Genomic DNA, 16327 nt, shown 5'->3' on the forward strand with positions numbered 1-16327 from the left:
GCTGAGACATAATATTAGAGAGAAATATCATGCACAGCCTTATACAGTTCATGATAAAATTTGATTTATCCTAATTGAACTGGTAGAGGATATAGCATGTAAACTAAATATTTAAGAATGGGTCAGATTGGGTCATGCAGAAGTGAAGGGTTGCTGGAGCAGGAAAGAGAGAGAGAGAGAGAAAGAGAGGGAGAGAGAATACTAAATGACATATGGCATTTTTATTCAATTAGGAGATACTCATAAAAAACCTAGATGAGAGACGTGGAAGGCTTTAATGTTGCTCATACATAGTAATCACTCAATAAATATTAGTTCTTATTAAGACAACTGCTTTTAAAACAAAATAAAAATAGCTCTTGATAGGTGTAAAATATTATACTTCATACAGAGGCAAACTTTCTCTCCTCTTAGCTCTTGAAGCATGTCCTATAGACCCTGCATAAACCAGCTACATTCTATGGTGCATTGTGATTATTTAGGGATAAGTATGGCTTGGCAATGGACTTCAGGCTCCTAGAAAACAGAGATTAGAAAAGATATATTTCTGAATCGTTTACACAACCTCACCTTCAGTCGGCCCTTAACAAATATGGGCTTCTTTCTGCAGGCGTTCAGTTGGTTCTGAACCCAAAGCACCCCAGATTAAGGGATTTTTAACTCCTTTGAGATTTGACAGAAGTAGCAAACTTAAGCTTCTGAGGCAGCGGCTGGTGGCTCAGAGTCCTTCACAAGTAGGTTTATTTATTTATTTATTTATTTAAAAAGTAGGTTTAAATCTTATCTTTATTTAAGGAAAGGGAAGTGGAACCCCCATTTCGTCACGGAACATTTATCTATATTTCTTGTATATTTCTAGAAAAAAGGTGATTTACTTACTTTTTGGTTTCTCTATTCCAACTTCTTAAGCCCAAACCTGTATAAAGTAACCTACAAAATCTAAGGTCAGGCTGGAGACCGGAAAAGTTACATTCTTTAGAGTTTCTAAAGCTGGGGTCCAGGTGTGGACACTTATGAAAGAGACTGGCAAAAAAGGATTTTATGAGATTCAGTGCAAAATTTTGTGGGCATTTTTGCAAGTATATGTTTCATAAGAGAGAGGGTCTACAGTAATTATGAGGTTCTAACAACAGTTGCAACTCTACAAATATGACCCAACGCTCACCAAATCATCGTGTTGGGAAGACTAAAAAGGAACCATCACATTGTCTCATCACATGACCTTGGGAAGAGGTTCCATTCTAGTATCACTCAAGATCTACAGTCGGGAAGTTCTTTCTTAAGTCTACACTAATCCTTTGGCACCTCTTCCCCATGCAAGCCCTTGGTAAATTTAGTGGAAATAGCAAACAGCTGCTCACCAACACCCACCCCAAAGAAAGAACAAGACATTTCTCACATATCTCAAGCTGCCTTAAATGTTCTTTCTTTGGCAAAGAAGAAAAAAAAGAAATATATTTTTGGCCTCTAAACCTTTTCCCACCCGTGTGTATTTCTGTAGAAATGTTATCCATATGGTTCCGATTGCTTTCTCCATAAGTCATTAGGAATGCTTTGCACTGAGAACTTTTCTGATGACCAGGAGTCTTTGGAGACTTTTTAAAATGGCTCTCTTAGCCTTTCTTCATAGAAACAGGGAAGCTAAACATAGCCAAATGCAAATGAACTAAGACCTGGGAAGGTTGGAGTTTTATTCAAAACTCAGAAATCATAAGGCTCCAGTGAGTTTTAAATCTGCCCATGCAAAGCCTTCACCTCCTCCTCCAAGGACAAGAATTGATAAATACTCCATTGGTAAAGAGAATGCAATGGTCTCAGCCAATTAAGTTGATATTTAGGCTTAAGTGTGGTGACCTCATTAAATTCTAAGGTCTTCCAATCACCCTGAGACTTCCCCCATTAGTTGCAGAGGACAAAGTGAAGAGTTTGGACTTAGATTTGGGTGTGGAATTCCTGACTCCATCACCTACTAACTAGCTATATCTTGGCATGCTGTTTACATTTTCCAAGCTCTACTTTCCTATGATGTAAAAATGGGGTCATATTACCTAGCTCAGGCCTCACAGCATTTTGAGAATTATAAGAGATCTTTTAGGGAAGACCCAAATGAAATGTCCGGGACATGGGAAAAGTAAAAAATTCTTCTTCTCTTTCTCACTGTCTAATAGTGGTTGGAACTGGAGTGGGTATGGGAGGTTCTATGCATCCTGAGGGAAATATTGACTATGTGGAGTGGAGGAGAGAAAGATAGGAAAATGTTCCAGAGTGTTATGTCCCCTCTTTCTAAGTCGTCAAGGCCACAACCCATCTTGGGAGATTGATTAAGAGTGACGAGCTACGAGGAATGAGTCAATACTTTGGTTGTCCTCTGAAGCTGCCCAGTGAGGTTGTTTCAGACTGATTTCAGAACAGCATTCCCAGCAGGTCTGCTGTTGTCTACTCTCACTCAAGGAGGCATCTCTGAGCTGAAGAATGATGGAGGAACAGAGAGGAAGGGAGGGAAGAATAAAAGAAAGCGTAGAGGAGAGAGAGAGAAAGGGAGAGAGAGAGAGAGGAAGGAGAAGAAGAAGAAGAAGAAGAAGAAGAAGAAGAAGAAGAAGAAGAAGAAGAAGAAGAAGAAGAAGAAGAAAAAGAAGATGAAGAAGAAGAAGAAGAAGAAGAAGAAGAAGAAGTAGAAGAAGGAGGAGGAGGAGGAGGAGGAGGAGGAGGAGGAGGAGGAGGAGGAGGAGGAGGAGGAGGAGGAGGAGAAAATGAAAAAAGGAAGGAGGAAGGGATAGGAGACAGCAACCTGAAGCTTCATACTGTAAAGGATGGGCAATGCAGTGTGTGTTGTGAATGTTTTTCTTTGTGGTTCAAATCAAAGACAGAACAGTCTTGGGAACCACTGCCCAGGATGTGACCTGGGCAAGAAGCCTAGGGAAGGAAAAAACTGTTCAAGCAGAAAAGTAGAAGTTTTCACCAGGCAGAGAGAAGGTCCGTCCTGGTCAGTCGCTGGAGAGCTGTCCGTGGTGCTGATTGCGTGTCCTAAGGATTAAAGTAGAGGAGACTCCAAGAGATTTGGACAGGCTACTGTAGCTCTCCTCTTCTCCGCCCACCACCCCCCTCCCCCCATTTTTAGTCCTGCAGTGCTGAAACCCAGGCTCATTATGATGAACACACTCTTTCTCTTCCTCCTCTCTTTTTTCCTTCCCTCATTGTCAATTAATTTTTCCCCTCAAGTTTTCAATTCCTCACTCAAGAATGTATTTTCCAGGGGCGCCTGGTGGCTCAGTGGGTTAAAGCTTCTGCCTTTGGCTCGGGTCATGATGCCAGTGTCCTGGGATCGAGCCCCACATTGGGCTTTCTGCTCAGCAGAGAGCCTGCTTCCCTCTCTCTCTCTGCCTGCCTCTCTGCCTACTTGTGATCTGTATTTGTCAAATAAATAAATAAAATTAAAAAAAACTATTTTCCATTTTGTTTCAAGACTTCTCTTCTAATTAGTTCATGAGCCCCTAGATCCTTCTAGGGCCCCCTAGTATCATGTCTCTTTCCTAACACCCCTTGAATAATCGTAACATTAATAACAAGAACAATAACAATTACAGATAACATGCTTTGGGCACTCACTAGGTGTCAGGGAGTATTCTAAGTGATTTCCCATAAATTAACTCATTTATATCTTACACCAGCCATGCTAGATAGGTTGTTATATTATTCTATTACACAGATGGGAAATTGAGGTTTGAGAGGTCAGTAATTTGGCCAAGATCACAGAGAGGATTCTAACCATCTAGAGCTGACACTTACTGAATCTGTGTTCCTTTAAGTTTCTCATCACCTTTTCCTTACTGCTCCATACCCCTCCATCCAGTAGCTTCACTGATGTTACCTACCCTTGCCTAAGCTTCCAGAGACTAGCAATCTTCATTGTTGATTTTTTTTAATTAGGAGGAGGAGGAGGAGGAGGAAACAGCAAAGTAAGCAAACATACAGAATAAGCACTGCGTGAGAATTTAGATTCATTGCTGCTTCTGGGAGAGGCCCCGCGTCAGCAACCAGAGCCTGCACCTCAGGTTAAATTTGGAGTCTTTGGTTCTCTGTATTAATGTCTTAGCCCCCATACCCTCACCCCTTCTCTGCCTCTGGTGGTATGGAGAGAACTTTGCGTCCCATTAGCTTCTCGCTCCTACATCCTGCCCACGTAGAGAAGCACTTGCTTAATTCGGGGAGGTTACGTGGGCTCATGCCTACACATACAGAGAAACAAACAGTCTTAAATACTCTTAGAGACGCGCACGGATACAAATGGACCCACACAGTCACCTCCCCAGACAGAACCACACTCAGATAGATACACACAGAATCACTAGCACCCGCATACCCAGCAACACTCAGATACTCGCAACGCACACAGCTACAGACACGCTTAAGACACCAGGAATCGGGGTTTGCGCACACACACCGCACACAGTCCCTTTGGGTGCTCATATACGGACACAAGCCACCCTATCCCCAGACCCACGAGACTCCCCAGAGGTTCAGCCTCAGCCCACCCAGGCCGCCCCTCCCTTGGAGAAGGCCTTCTTCTCTCCTCCTCTTCCTTCTCCTCCTCCGCCTAAAGATGTACAAAACACTCCTCAGAATAAACCCAGGCTTTTTGCTCCTCCCTCCCCGCCCCCGGCAGCCGCTCCCCCATTCATTTTCGCCCGTCGCCGGGTAAGTCCCTCCCCCCGCGTAGCCCGGCCTCCACTGCTCCCCGCCCGGAGACCGCGGCGCACTTGGACTTCCCTCTCCATTCGCTGGCTGCCTCGCTCCCGGTCCCCACGGCTGCGAACTGATCTGGCGCGGGGGGAGGAGGAAAGCGCAGGCGAGCGAGCGAGAGAGGGAGAGAGCGAGCGAGCCAGAGAGCAAAGCGAGAGCGAGAGAGCCAGGAGGCTGAGGGAGTAGTGACCGCCTTCCGGAGCCTGGATTCATGCCTGTCCTCGGGACCAGCGAAGGGGACTTTAAGGCTGAGTATGAGCCAGGCTGCTAGGAGCCAGGTACCCCCCACGCCTGCAGTCCCCGCGCCGTTCCCGGTATGCGAGCTGGACGCCGGGCTCTCCCAAGTTCCCACCGAGCCGAATAAAAAGCGTCCTCCCGCAGCTCTCCGCCAAAGACGGACATTGACTCCAGGTAAGGCGGCGCCAGGCACAGAGCCCGGCAGCCCCGCTGCCCTTGGAGACCGCCCGGACCGCATTCGGGGCGCCCCTGCCCGCCCTGCCCCTCCCCCTCCCGGCACCCTTCGGCTCTTCCATCGGCCGCCCCGCCGCCTCCAAGTCCTCTCAGGTTCCCGGGAGGGGGAGGGCTCTGTATTCTGGGGCGCCAAGGGTTAAATGCGGGTTTTAGTAAGTGGCGTGTGTGCTCCCCGCGCGCTCCCGACGTGTGTACCATGGTGGGAACTTGATGTGGTGCTAGTGTGTGTTTGCGTGTGCAGCGTCGTTTGCGTTTGATGCGTGTGTTTGTGCTGTGTATATGTGCAGGGGAGGGGGTAAAGAGAGGTCCTATAACCTACTTATGGCGCGATGTGTGTGTGCATGCTTGTACGTATGTGTTTGTATGTGTGCGCTTGTGTGTCTTCTTAATTAGGTCTCTCCAGCTTACATGGAATGGGATCCTTACTATAAGATCACGTAGACCTCGGGAAACCCGCTGTGGACTTCCTCTCTGCGCTCTGGGCTTGGGGTTTGGGGAGCATTCTAGAGATAAGGATGGCACCTTATTTAGCCCAATATTGGTACCCTTGAAGGAAAATTCCTCCAAACCACGGAGACCTGGTATACTTGGACTCACCCTTTAATATGAAAGAGAAATGGTCAAACCCCGAGGCAATGACATACTGTCACTTTAAATTCCACGTTGGGCAGGCTCCAGGATTCTGATGGGAATTTGGAGTCACTGGGTAGTGGGTGACAGAGAAAGGGAGAAGTCAGCGGTGGGCTCCTTGTGTGGGGCTGGGCAAGTCTGGGATAGAGTCTACCCTACCTCTCCATTTGTCATCATAAGAGCGTAAGAGCACCTCCAGCTACTGGTGCTTTTGGGGAGGACCTGGGCAAGTTTGCATGGACCCCCTAATGGGAAAAGAGAAGAGTCCTCAGGGACCTGCTCATCCATCATAGTTACACGGGATCTTAGAGAAAAATTCATCTGGGGGCAGCTCTGCGTGATATGGAAGGAGATGGATGGGGCACTTCCCTAAGACATTCCTCCTTCCCTACCCTATTTCAGAGAAGCTTGGGAAGCCCCAGGAGAATCTGTTCTTAAACTGTGCCTCCTCATGGCTCTACTAGAGTTAGGAGGAAAATGGGAGAACAGAGAGGTGTGTGTGTGTGTGTGTGTGTGTGTGTGTGTGTGTGTGTGTGTGCGTGTGTGCATGTTTCAGTACTGAGGGAGACCTACAAGGATGGTGGGTGGGGAACTCAGGGCAGAATGTGGCGGTAATTGACTTAAACTGCTGTTGATTTGCACCTCACATCTCTTGCTTGGCTCCAAAATACTGCCAAGGGCACAGGGACCATGTGGAGAATGTCAGTAAGGAAGACAGTTTGAGTCAAGTCCCTCTTTCCTCTTTCCTCCACCTCCTAGGAGGCTCTCCTGGTAAGTCCCTGGGCTACCCTGGCTAGGTCCTGCTAGGTTTGGACTCTGGGGCCAGCCATTGATTTGATTCCCGGATGCCTCTTAAAGGCTTGCCCTACTCAGCAAAAAATGCTGAGTTTTACTGCTGTTAGCATGGCTTCCAGACTCGGCAGCTGTTACTTTCCCAAGGTAAGAAGAGGCAGCCGTTCTGCCGTCAGGCACGGAGGCTGGTGGAGGACAAGGGCTGAGATGCTGGGACAGCCTGGCGTGCACCCTGGCTGGCAAGGAGCCACCGAAAAGACCTTTTGGGGAAAAGAAAAGTAGAAATATAACTGTGTATTTAAGATTATATGTGTGTGTCTGTGTGTGTGCATGTGTGCATGCACATGTGTGCGCATGCGTGTGTATGTGTGTGTGTCTTCTGGAGAGAGATGAAAGCAAACATGTGTTTGCAAGGACCTGCCCTGGCGGGTGGATGATGATGTTACCTGCAGACACTCGCAGACACATGAGTCTCAGGCCAGAGGCTGATACCTCAGGCTGCAGCCTTCACAGGGCTACAAGGAATCTGCTTCGAGAAACTCGTGTCAGAGCAGAGCTCCCTGGTTCATTTTTGGGGGGAAAGGGGATAGTGAAATCAGAGGAGACCCTGTGATCGGAACTGCTCTCGTTTATCTCTTTTTCCAATTCGTAGACAATTGAAGCTGGTTATTGAAGAACAGACAGGCAGGACTCTGTGGCCCAGAGAGGGGGAGGAGAATTCCATAACATTCTCTAGCAAGTTCGTGGTATGCCCAGGCTAGAACCTGTGCTGCCTGACACCCCGATCAATGTCCTTTCCACTCCACCACACTGCCCAGGGACCGTGTTGCTTCCTATTCCCATCCAGCCACTTTGCTCCCACCTAAAACAATCGCTGTCGTCCCTCATCAGACTTCTCATTTCAGAGCTGCTCCATCTGGAAACATGACCCTAGAGAGAAAGGGTTCAATGCTTTAATCGGTGTCCCCACTAGACAGACAGACAGATACACACACACACAAACACACAGAGAATACACACAGGCAAAGACCCCCTATGGACTCTGACTGGGAGACAGAGCCCAGCAGAACATCTGGACTCTACCCGAGCTCTTTATTAAGGAATACTTTGCCTTCCAGAGAGCCGAGTGTATGCCCATCTACTGATGCAAATACTTCAGGCAGATTAATTTCTTCATATTCATGAGACTCTTGCCCTATACAATGATACATCCTGCTGTCACGGGAGTATACCCAAGCACACATGTATACATGCACTCATACACATGTGCACACAGAGATTTAGAAACCCTCCCTACTTGCCATATTCCCCAAAAGGGAATTTCAACCTCCGCACCAAATTGTGTTCCCCTATATAAAGGCATCACCCACACGCAAAGACTGGGACTCATCATTCCAGGGAAGAGGAGAGAGAAAGCCCTGTGAGGCATGGGCTCTAGAGAAGTCAGAACCAAGCCCACATAAAAGTGTTCCCAGACTCCTTGATGCTCATTTCGGGGTGCCGGGGAGCACTGAGAAAAAAAACATGGGGGTTTCAGGCCCATCTGCAATAGAGCCTTTCCACACAGGCTTTTCCGAGGCTGGATGGCACTTTAGCTTCCAGAAGGGGGAGCTGTGACTCCATTTCAACCAAGGAGAACTGGCTCAGAGATTCCAAATCAGCTGTTGGGCCCCCGTTGAGTTTCCAGGGCCCAGCTCAGGCTGCAGTGACTGTATCTGGAATGGTGCAGGTGGGGACTTTAAAAACCCCTCTCCCCTGGCCAGTCCAAATGAAATACCCGGGTGCTTGCAAGAGTTTATGCTCTTGACCCCTAAGTCTTATGTTTCCCTGGAAGGTCTTTGCCCATGGCGCCTTCAGTTGTGTGAGCAGACATCCTGATTGACATCCTCTACCTTGCTCCCTCCCAATTCCTTAGATGAAGTCGCCAGGATATAGCACCTGAACAGGCCTCTAAGGTTAGACATAACCTGCCCTTCTCTCCCTGTGTTCCCTTTGCTAGAATTCAAAGAGTAATGAATCGGTCACTGAACTTCCGGTAATCATATTAAAGACAAAATGGGGGTCAGGTGAAAAGGACAGATTTTCAAATGTCATTCTCCAAATAATCCCCCTTGTTGTTTTCTATTCTAACCCCTTCTGCAAGGAGTACTTTTCTCCTTTCTCTCTCTCAGCGTCAGCTTCTACTTTTAAAAATCTCACTGATATTTTAACATCCAACCCAAATGACCCTTCCGAGAAGTCTTCCCAAAATCTTATTTTGGAATAAATCTCTCCCCTGTTCTCTCATATAATTTTGTCTGAGACTTTTATTTTAGCCTGGGTCTCTGTTTGCCCTATTTTATATATGCATGGCTTGCTCTCTTCATTATGGTCTTGGTAAGAGCATTTTTTTTTTTTTTTAAATCTTCAGGGACTGACACATAGTAGTTGCTCCATGAATGTTTGCTGTTGCATTTTGAGTCCAGTCTCCATAACAGCTGTCATGTCTCTCTCTCTCCCTCTCACTCTTTCTCCTTCCAATAATAGTTTCAAGTTCATTCAAAACAATACAATCCTGCCGCCTATACCATCAATATAGGAATGTCAGTGATGATACAGATGGGTGGAATTAGGCCCTACTTGGAAGTGAACTTTGCCCTACTATGTTTCAGGGTCTTTAGTTTTCTTCTCATTTAATCTTACTTTCCACCCAATGAGGCAGATACAGTTCTTTCATAGAAAAAAAAGGGAAACTCATGCTGGCTGGGTCCCTTGCCCAAGGTCACATGAACAGCACAGCTAGACTTAGAACCTAACTCCCCCTTCTTCAACATCTCTGCTCTTTCTGGTGGACCACTGTGTTAATGGTAACCATTGTGGATGGCCAACAGGACTGGGCTGTTCAGCGGATTTTAGTATAGCTCAGGGCACAGTATTAACTCTTTGAAATCGATGTTCTGAAGGAGTCATGGAGCCATTTGATCAAAGAATCTCAGTGTTTTTAAGGTTTCTCATTAACTAGACCCTTTTCCTTATTTGAGAACCAAGAATCCTTTCTGTGATACTCATGACACATATCCACTCAGTCTCATCTTTTGTACTTTTATTAACGGCGAAGTCATTATCACACAAACCAGCCTATGCTGTAGAGGGAGAGCTTTGTTGGATGTTTTCTCACTGTGACCCTCTATCTGCCTTTTGTCCGTAAGTCTCTGAAATCATACAACACAAATATAATTCTCTTCTAATTGTCAGTTCTTCACATATTGTAGAAGTATAATCATATGATCACTAGTATTCTCCTTCTGGAGACCCTATTGCCGCAGCCCTGTGTCCTGTAATATTTGTTTGGGTCCCTCATCAAGCTGGATGTTGATCTCTGGGCATTCTCTGGGCGCTCTCTAGTTGATCACGCTTAGAGGGTTTAAAAGCCACAAAAGGGGGATGGTTATCTAGAATTGAGTAAGCTTTAAAAGGGGCATTGATTTCATCCATTTATTCAACAAATGTTGATTAGGTGGCGACTATTTTTCAAGCATTGCTCTAGACCAGTGCTATCAAGTAGACCTTTTTGTGGTAATGGATATGTTCTCTGTATTGTGCAATATGGTAGCCACTAAGCACATGTGACTCTGAGCACTGGAAATGGAACTAGTGTTACTGATGAACTGAGTTTGTTTGTTTGTTTAAGATTTTATTTATTTATTTGAGAGAGAGAAAGAAAGCCAGGGAGTGACAGAGGGAGAGGGAGAAACAGTCCCCATTGAGCAGGGAGCTGGACGCAGGACTCTGTCCCAAGACCCCAAGATCATGACCTGAGCCGAAGATAGATGCTTAACTGACTGAGCCACCCAGGTGCCCCATGAACTGAGCTTTTAATTGAATCCAATTTTAATTTTAATGTCAATAGTTATCTGTGATGAGTAGCTTCCGTATTGGGCCGCACAGATCTGGACACTGAAGATGCAGAATGAACAGGGTCCTCTTTTCGTGGAGCTCAGAGTCTCGTGGGGAGAGATGGGCAATAAATGAGTAAACAAATAGATAAGCAAAAGAACTTCACGTCATAGTAAATGCCATGCAAATAATTAGGAATGTGGACGATGTGACTTTAGCTAGGGTAGCCAGGGGAGACTTCTCTGAGGGCGTGCCGGTGGAGCTGGTTTAGGTGAGAAGAAGCTAGCCGTGTGGCAGAGACAGCAAAGGTCAAGTCCTTGAATATGTGCAAGCTTAGGAGAGCCACGTGATCTTCTGGCTAGAGCTCATAAGTGAGAAAAAGAACGTCATGAGATGGAAATAAGAAAGGTAGGCGGGGCCAGATCAAAAGGCCTTGTCAAAGCTGCAGGAATAAAAAGTCTAGAATTCCACCACAATCCCCTGCCCATAAAATGCCCTTGCTTAGGGAGTGGGCAGCCCAAGGACTGAGCTGAGAAGGGAGTGGAGATTGACAGGAGCTCAGCATCAAGTGCCCTTGACAGGTTTCCATCTTGTCCATTAAAATAATATTAATAATAATAAGGATTTATTTATTTGAGAGAGAGTGCGTGCTCACATGAAGGGGGTTGTAGGGAGGGGCAGAGGGGGAGAGAATCTCCAGCAGACTCCCCACTGAGCACAGAGCCGACATGAGGCTCCATCTCAGGACCTTGAGATCATGACCAGAGATGAAAACAGGAGTCAGGTGCTCAACCTGCTGCGCCACCCTCATCTTGTCCATTTTTAATCCATCATCTCAATGAGTTCTTTTCACCTTAATTTCTAGTCCTGTTCTGGGTGTTGCATGCTCTGGACACCTGCAGCTCTAAAGGGAGGGGAAGAATTGGACGGGAGGTTATGGATAGAAAAGGAGGAAGAGAGTGAATACTTGAAGAGAAAGGTATTGAAATGAAGTCTGGTAAAATAAAATGAAAGTTAGTGTTGCCTTATCAGCAAATAATTATTGGGTATCTAGTCCCGGAAAGACCTTGGTGGAGACGGTGATGAATCCACCCAGTTGCTGGCATTCTAACAGAGGAGGTCTGCAAATTCATCATGATCGTTCATGGTAGAGGGACAAGTGTCATTTCAGAAGTCTATGAGAGGATGAGGAAGGTAAAGAGGAGAAGAAGACACCAGTGGTGATGGGGACGATGATGAGGAAGATGGCGGGGACCATAAGGTCTGGAGATCAGAGGACATACCTTTTCATTGTCTATCTCCATTCATTTTAAATGTCACATAGTAAGAGCACAGGGGCTCAGGGCCCCCAGTTCTAGTCCCAGCTCCTATCCTTGTATTTCTGGACCACCTTAAGAACCTATCTGCCCCAATTTGAGCTTGCCTTCTGCAAATCGAGAAGGACCAGACGGTGCCCTGCCTTACCGAAGGGGTTTGCCCCAGCTCAGTGAAATACTGCATGACGAAGTTCTTGCAAGGGCACAGAGAGACAGAGCGTGATGGCCATGCTTCATCAGAATGTTTCGATATCGTCTCAAAAATGAGCAAATCGAACAGAAGTCACACCTCAGGGCACAGACTGTGACTCCAGACACGGGACTGAGTGGGAGGGATGTGCCACTATCGTAACTCTTCATATCAGAGCGATTAAGTGGTAGCATGAAGTCCACTGTCCTCCTGGAACGCAGTAGCCTAAAAAGGCTGCCTAGAAATCCATAGACAGTCCTTGTTACTGAGGGGGCCAAGAAGACAATTAAGAAGATAATGAGGCTGAGGGAAAGTGAAATTAATTTCTTTTCTTCATATGTGGGCAAGGGGGATCTTTGTATCTCAAAGGAAATGTGTTTTGAAAATTGCAGGTGACCTTAAGGAGAATAGATTGGACAGGACAGGGTGTGAGAGAGTTCGAAGGGTGAATTACTGGGCCTGTCTGCTACCCAGTGGAGGCCACACATGGGAATAGCAAGCTGGTACGGACACCAAATAGATCATTTGGAACAAATCCTATTCCCAGTGTGCGGAGATTTTCTCACAGGGCGTAGAGTCACATACAATGGTGTCTGGGCCACTTTGGGAGCAGCTAAGACTGTATCCCCCTCCATGGGTGAGGAGGTAGATTCATAAGGCAATTAACAAAAGCAAGATGCAATCGTTTTTGTGTAAATTGCAAAGGTTGAAGCTGTGGGGCTCCAAGTAAATGGCCCATCTAAACGGCTAGAACCCTTTGTAAGGGTTAACCCAATAGTGGCCCAGAGGGGTTTCTGAAATATAATTCATCCAGCCTTTCAAAGGTCCTGCAAATGAGCCAGGGGGAAGCTCAGTGAGAAACAATGGATCCTGGGGGTAACATGGAGTGGCCGAGTTACAGACGCCAAGCTGATTCAGATGGAGGAGGGCAGACATTTAAGACATACGATTGCTTTCAAGCAGTCCGCTCACCTCTCTCCATTCTAAGAATTAGCAGTCCACAAAAGTGGATGAAATTCTGGAGGGCTGTGGAATTCGTAGACACTCCAGAAGCCCCAAGATTAAGCTGCAGGAGCATTCTGAGAACTGTGACGGGGACGTCTGCCTTAAGTAAGTACGTTTCAGTCTGTGGTAGTGGGGAAGCTAAATTTCTCATGGAATCCCGTGGGCTCTGAGTTTATAGACATATGATTGGGGGAGGACCTGCAAGAGTCCTGGCTGATGGTATTAAAAACATCTGCACAGAGCAGAAGGGCCATTAAAAAAAGAAAATCAGCGTTTTGGTATGTTTAGGAATGGAGGGGAAAGCTCGAAAAATCGATTACCTGGCAGGGGGTGATAATATGGTTTTTCAGCTGAGACAAATTTTGGAGGCAAGACTGTCGGAGAGGAAGTGGTCCTCATTGAATGCCATTGCCAGAGATGGCCAAGGCAAAGGAGGGCTGAACAGGGTCGTAAAGAATTTTATTCTAAATGCTTATCAACAGGACAGCATCATTCAAAGTCCAGTAAAGCCTGACAAACGATTCCTGAAAATATTAGATCAGACTCAGCTTTACCTGCGCTCTCCTCTTCTTCCTGATGTTGGGAATTATGCATTTAGGCAGAACATAGGATGGGATTTGAGGGGATTCTGGAAAGATCTCCACCTACATGGGGTGGCTGAAATGTCACAATGACAAAGCCATTCTTGGAGTGGGAGAGTGTCCGTGCCGAGCACTGCCTATAACCTCTGTGCTATAACGGGTACTTGTTACAGATATCTTGTTGAATATTCTGAACGAGCTCATGCATGGGCGACATCACCCTTGTTCTAACGATGAGGAAACCGGGGCACAGCACAGTGATGTCACTTGTCCTGGGCCACCCACAGAGTCAATGATAGTGTGGAGGATTTGGACTATTTCTGTCTGACTTGAAAGTGTTGTGGTTGAAAGCTTTAATGCTGGAGTGTGAATGCCCCCTCTGCCACTCTCTAGCTCTGTGACCTTGGCCAGATTACCTGATCTTTCTGCGCCAGCTTCCTCTTCTACAGAATGAAGAGGACCGTACTGACCACCATAGAGATATTGTGAGGTTTAGTGAGTTGATATGGTAAATGTTTGAACAATGACTGGCAGACCATCAATGTTACATAAACATTATTATTACTTGTTATAATCACTATACCCTTTTGCATTAGATTAAATGTTGCCCAGGCCGGTAGGTATGTTCTCCCACTGGAAGTGCTCTGGAGGAGACATTACCACCAGGTTCAAGGCCTTACCTTGAAAATGAGCTTCCTCAATCATTTTTACTAATCCCCCTCCCCTAAGATGGCAGTATGAGACCAGAAGTTAGGGGAGAGATTGAGAGCCCAGGAAAAGTCATGGAAAAATATAAAATCAAAATGACTGGGGCAGATTTTGTATTCTTTATCCTACTATGGGTCAGAAACCAGTTATAGATAGCCATCGGAGCTGAAAGTCACCTTCAATAGAGTCTAGATGAATTTTCTCTCACTCTGTGACCTATACATTTTTTTCTCTTCAGCATCAAAGTGTATCTAAGTTGGTTCTAGTACCTGGACCCCTGTAGCCCATATCCTTGCACTTCTGGGTTTGCTTTTCTAGGCTGTGAGACTGGGGGTTCCACAGGTGCCTGTGGGAGAGCATGACTGACAGCATGCTTCATGCTCTGGTGTGAACCATGTTCATCTTCCTCCTCCTCTTCGTGTAACTATTCTCCCCATTTTCCAGATGAGGACTGTGGGGCTCGGAAGTGAAAGGATTTGCCCCAAGATATGTAATAAACAATAACACTGGGTCTCAAACCTGTATCAGTGGACACTGAGGGCTAACATCCTTTCATTGAACTGTCCTCCCTTCATCTGCCCATCTAGGGCATGGTCTGGCCCTTGGCGGCTTGGTGGCTTCCCCAAATCAAGGTTGATCATTGCCTCTTCGTCTCCATTGTCTTCCGCCAGGTCCACTGTGGCAAATCTTCAGCCATCCTGTCACGCAGGCCCTGCCCTCAATCCCAGTCTTGTAGGCTTCTTAATGAGAGAGGCATCTATCAATCCCAGTCTCGTAGGCTCCTAAATGAGAGAGGCATCTATCTTGCATGTTCCAGGAGATGCTTCTTAAATCTCCTTAATAACCTGCATTTTCCTTTCTCTCCTTCTTTATCTGTCAGCATCGTGAATATCTTCCACCCTTCCAGGGTTTTCTGCCTGCCAACTTCATAGCCTCTTAAAATAGTAATTTAACTTCACAATGCCTCAGGAGGAAACCTTAGCTGGGTGTGTTTATTTGTACCCTTAAGTTTTGGAAGTTCGAATGCTGCTCAGACCAGGACCAGTCGTCATAGAAAAGCTACTTTCTACCTCTGGGCCAGAGCCAAGAACAAAGATGTTACTTTTCTTTGGAATAGAATCACTAAAGGCACCTCTGGAAACAGTAGCACTTTTAAAAAGCATCTCAGGAAATGGCAGGATGGAGGTGGCGAGAATTGTTGCAGCCAGATGCTGCAAGAGAAGTGATGTGTATATATCGGCTCTCTCTCTCTTGACACACACACACACACACACACACACACACACAGAGACACACACAGGAATATTGGTATTAAGGAGAAAAACAACACAGACGGAGAAGTTCCCCATGCTGAGAAATAAATTAATTATACGTGCACAGGTAGGTGAACAAGAAATTTTATTGAGTGTTTGGGATAAAAGAAAAAAGAAAAGAAACAACAGAACAAAGTGTATCATGGGATCTCTACAATCACTAAGGATACGGAGCACATTTTCCTCTTAGAAAGCCGAATGAAGACCAGGAACGTGATCGGTAAATGGGGTCTACCAACAATACCTCCCCACGAGCTTGGCTGTGCGAATGGAGCATCCCATGTGTAAAGTACTTAGTGACAGGTCCCAGGGGCTCAATATATGGCACTCATGATGATGCTTATCGACATGGGCATATTTTTGATGAGCCATTGCGTTAAAAAATATATACGTTAGGATACATTATGTATAACCTGCTCTTTTATAAGATGCTCCCAGATATTGGATGGGTTCTTTTTGGGTGAGAGATTATGAGTGAACGTCAGTCTTTTATATTTTACTTGTATTGCCTAATATCTCTGTAATGCATGTGCATTCCGTGGGTAATGAATGTTTTAAGTAGTAGGATGTGGGGGACCAGCGAGCAGTTCTTGGTGGGAAGAGGAGCAGAGGCACATCCTTTAATGTAAAGCTTGCTAAATTTCTAAGTCACTTGTCCTAAATCACAGTTAAATGGACTCAGGGTTTTTGTTTGTTTGCTTTGTC

The 16327-nt window shown here is 46.0% G+C and overlaps 1 protein-coding gene across 2 annotated transcripts in view; it reads left to right on the forward strand.

The window, feature by feature from the left end:
* The first annotated feature begins 4746 nt into the window (after positions 1-4746).
* BRINP1 (BMP/retinoic acid inducible neural specific 1) overlaps positions 4747-16327 on the forward strand; it is a 171567-nt gene continuing 159986 nt past the window's right edge. For both annotated transcript variants that reach the window (XM_046021693.1, XM_046021692.1), the window contains exon 1: positions 4747-5151. The gene's annotated coding sequence lies outside the window, so the exon portion shown is untranslated. The remainder of the gene's footprint in view (positions 5152-16327) is intronic.

The sequence above is a fragment of the Meles meles genome, chromosome 11 (assembly GCF_922984935.1).
Source record: "Meles meles chromosome 11, mMelMel3.1 paternal haplotype, whole genome shotgun sequence".
Classification (NCBI taxonomy): Eukaryota; Metazoa; Chordata; class Mammalia; order Carnivora; family Mustelidae; genus Meles; species Meles meles.